The sequence below is a fragment of the Solanum lycopersicum genome, chromosome 3 (assembly GCF_036512215.1).
Source record: "Solanum lycopersicum chromosome 3, SLM_r2.1".
In the NCBI taxonomy this organism is placed as follows: Eukaryota; Viridiplantae; Streptophyta; class Magnoliopsida; order Solanales; family Solanaceae; genus Solanum; species Solanum lycopersicum.
The window spans coordinates 21,041,488-21,045,560 of NC_090802.1; the positions used below are offsets into that span (position 1 = coordinate 21,041,488).

Here is a 4,073-nt window from a genome sequence, read left to right on the forward strand (position 1 = left end):
GTTTTTCCAGAATTGAAGTTTGTTGCTCAAAACGACTAAACGGGTCGTTACAATTCATATATATATATATATATATTCATATGTATGTATATATATGCATACATATGTATATTTATACATATATATACATGCATACATACACACACACACACACACACAGATATATATATATATATATATATATCGCTAATGCTTGAATTGTGGGATATATGAGAACGATCTAAATCGAGTCGTGAGTGGCACACACACTTAATCTCCTAGGTGGGAGAACCAACAAATTTAACCCCAACTTACAAAATACCACACAGTGCGGAAGCTCAAAATCTTACTCACTCATTTTGTTTTTGCATTATTTTTTAGAGTTCAACTTTTAAAAATAAAAAAATTGGGGGTCATGTGGCTGTTTGACTTTTGAAAAACTTTGGGTATATTTGTGAATGTGAGGTCAAGGACTTATTTGTTGTTATTAAAACTTGGGGAAATAATATTACACTACAAAATATATTATAATGCAAATACATTTTTCAAAATATTATATTCTGATAAAATATTATTACTTCACTACAATTGAGGCGACGGTTCTTCTTCTCCTAGTGCAACGTCTCATCCCGTTTTTCATTTCATCATACACCTCTCTTTTCGTATAATCATACACTAATCTTCCCCATATATTTGTCTTCCTCCCATTAACTTAAATAAATGATTCAAATGCTTCTCACTTATCATTTTTCTCAAATCACGGTTCTCGCTTATCATCTTCCACAAATCGTCATCTGTTTTTTTTCACTCCAAGTTCAAAGCTTTCATATTTGGTAAGTTGATTCTTCTTTAATGGTATCTTTCGTTAATTTTTAGCCATATTTGGTTTTTTATTTGGTTATAGTAGTGTAATGATTTAATGACTCTTTGTTCTATTTGGTTGCTTTTTTAAAAAAAAAAAGTTATGTTTATCTCGCCTATTGAATTTGAATTTTTTACTAAACTTTGATCGACTTTAGTGGCGTTTTCTCTCATTTACATTGTTGATTTATGTTGAATTTGTTATTTATTTTCCATGCAGATTTACTCTACTTATCTTAAAAAACTAGTGGTCGATAAATATATTTTGCTTGTAGATTATAAAGAATGACTAAAACTAGAGGTGAAAGTAGTAAATCATCTACTTCTGTTGCTCTAAGAAGTATTAAACGTAAGATTGAAGAAGTCTTGAAAATTTGTAAACAGAAAAAAATTGTAGTCGAAGAATCCCAGTCTTATTCGATTTCTAAAACAATGGCAGAGATTGATAACTACCAAAACAATAGTGTTGATGTTGCTACTGATAATGTTGAGAGTAGTGAAGGAGAAAGTTATAGTGAGGAGAGGAGTAGAGACACTAATCGAGATGAGGATGATCCTCTATCCTTGTCAATTTGTGCGAAAAATATCTTAGGCGAGTTGTATGACCTAGCGACATGGTTAGATGAATTAAGACAGCTTCCAGAAAAGATCTTTGTAAGATCAAGGATGAGAATTTATCATGAGTTTCGAAAAATTCCAATTCGATAAAAACATTATAATGAATTTAAGGGTACCTACTTTTGACATTTGAGGCACATTTCAGATTATTATAAGTTCAATGGAAAAAGTGACATCATGTTGTGGCGTCGTGTCACAAGTGACCAAGAGTTGCATGAAATGTTGTTTTGTGTAAACGATAAGCCTGCATATTTTGGCTTACAAAAATTTGCATTGATAACGGGTCTGAATTGTTCAGCATACTCCCGTGAATCAAAATTGAACAAAATTCTTAAAAGAGGTGAGAATTTTCATTTCAAGGTGACAAGGAACTAAAATATCACTGGTGCAAAGTTGCTAAGGTTAATATGTAGTAGCAAATTAAATAAGGATAAAAAATTGAAGTGTTATTTAGTTTGGTACATCCACTCGATATTGCTTGCCCATGATCGGTCTAAGATTGTGATTCAAACCATATTAAGATGGAAAATGTTTTGAATTTCTCTGAAAGTTATCCATGGGAAAGGAGTCCTTTGATTTAACATTGACCTATTTGAAGAATCAAATTAATTTGAGAAAGCAAAGGAAAATGTATGATAAAAAGAAGAATGCATATTATGCTCTGTACAATTTTTCCTAGGCATTTCTGGTAAGCATTATCAACTATTTTATCGATTTATGATATACTCTTATTTATTTGTGTAGTTCTTCATAGTCTCTATTTATTTATTTATTTGTTCTTTATACGGATTTCAGGTTAGGATATATGAAATTTTCCATGTTTTTGAAAATATGAGTGGAAGTCCTTGGATACTCCACTGTCCATTCTCCGTATACTAAGATGGTACACATCAAAGAACGATGATTTAGTTGAAGGTGATCCATTCAAGTATAAGGGGGGAGAAGTATGAATATATGCATTTATTTGTCATTATTAACAATAATTATATATTAGTAAATATTGTGTAATATTTATATGTTTTTTAGATTGTGCACCCATACCTCATCCCTATTGTCTATGAGAAGGAACAAAATTACTTGAAATTTTTTAAGCCATATACGGATGAAGTGAAGCACGTAGTCATCGATGTATTGAAGTCCCAATCAAAAGGTGTGACCGTCCTCACTAAAGGTGATGAATATTTGGGTGATTACAATGTACATTATGTGAGTTTTGTTTCTAGTAGACAGAAAAATGTACCGAGTACTTCAATGATGAGAATTTAAAAAAGAATAGAGATCATATCTTATCCATTGAGCAATCAATGATTGAAGTTGTTCCATGTGTACGGGAAGAAAAGTTGAGGAGAATTGACGGAAAAAAAACAAAAAAACAAGAAAAAGGTAAATTAATGTATATATTTATTATAGTGTTAGTAATTTATTCCTCTATTTGTTGTCAAAGTAAAATAGTACATGTGAACATTACAACAACTAATGAAGACTTTGTCACAGTTGATGAAGACTTTGCTACAATTAATGAATAGTTTACGAATAAAGTAGATGAAGCATCAGTTGATGTTGTGGCAGTTGATAAAGTGGCAGGTGATGGTGTGGCAGTTGATGATGTTGTTGATGAAATGGTATGTGAAGTTCATGAAGTGACAAGTGTTGATGTTGTTGCTTAAGTGACAAGTAGTGAAGTGACAGGTGCAGTTGAGCCAATAACAGTTGTTGATGAAGTTACAGGTGTTAATGTTGTTGATGAAGTGGCAGGTGAAGTTGATGAAGTGGTAGGTGCAGTTGATCCATCAAGTGACAGTTGTTAATGATGTGGCAGATGCAGTTGATCTAGTAACAATTGATGTTGTTGATGAAGTTGCAACTGATGATGTTGCAATTGGTGAAGTGACAGCTGATGGTATTGATGAAGTGACAAATGGTGTAGTGGCAGCAGATGTTATTGATAAAATAACAAATGTTAAAGTGGCAGATCCAATGACAGTTGATGATGTTGATGAAGTGGCAAAAGAAAAGAAGGAAGAACAAAAAAAGATGACACCGTTGAAGTGGATGTCATGAGTATCATTATGAAACTTAATGGTGACCAAAAAAACAACAATTGAAATGGTTTTGTGGTATTTGACATCTTAAGAACAATGATGTTTGTTGTTTTGCTGTTCTGTGGAGAAAATTAAAGTGGTTTTATGATTTTGAAGTATTTGTTGTTTTGTGGAAAAAATTGTACATATGAAAGATTATAAATGTGCATGGTTAATGATGATTTTAAGAAACAATTTAACATAATTTATTATGAAGGCGTTTTATGAATCTATATATTTATAGTATGTGATTTTTGCTTAACATGTTTTAGTGGTTTGTATGTTTAGCATTATAGATTGTTATCTCAATTGATTTATAACATGATCGATCAAAATTTGAAAAATATAAGAATTCAATAAATAGAGAGAAATATTTTTATTGATTCAATCTACATTCTTATTACACATTTTCAAAAAGTAAACACCAAAAATAAATCACACAATACAGTTTTAGGCGTTTTTCTTTTTTCTTCTGCCAAAATCAACCTTTAGTTGATATCTATATCTTTCAGCATCTTGTAGCAACACTTTCAA

At 31.1% G+C, this 4,073-nt stretch overlaps 1 long non-coding RNA gene across 1 annotated transcript in view; it reads left to right on the plus strand.

Moving 5' to 3' along the window:
• Positions 1-550: 550 nt before the first annotated feature.
• LOC104646269 (uncharacterized) overlaps positions 551-4,073 on the plus strand; it is a 4,063-nt gene continuing 540 nt past the window's right edge. The window contains exons 1-3 of the long non-coding RNA XR_740413.3: positions 551-812; positions 2,254-2,841; positions 2,953-4,073. The exon at positions 2,953-4,073 is cut by the window's right edge and continues 540 nt beyond it. This is a non-coding gene — a long non-coding RNA (uncharacterized lncRNA). The remainder of the gene's footprint in view (positions 813-2,253; positions 2,842-2,952) is intronic.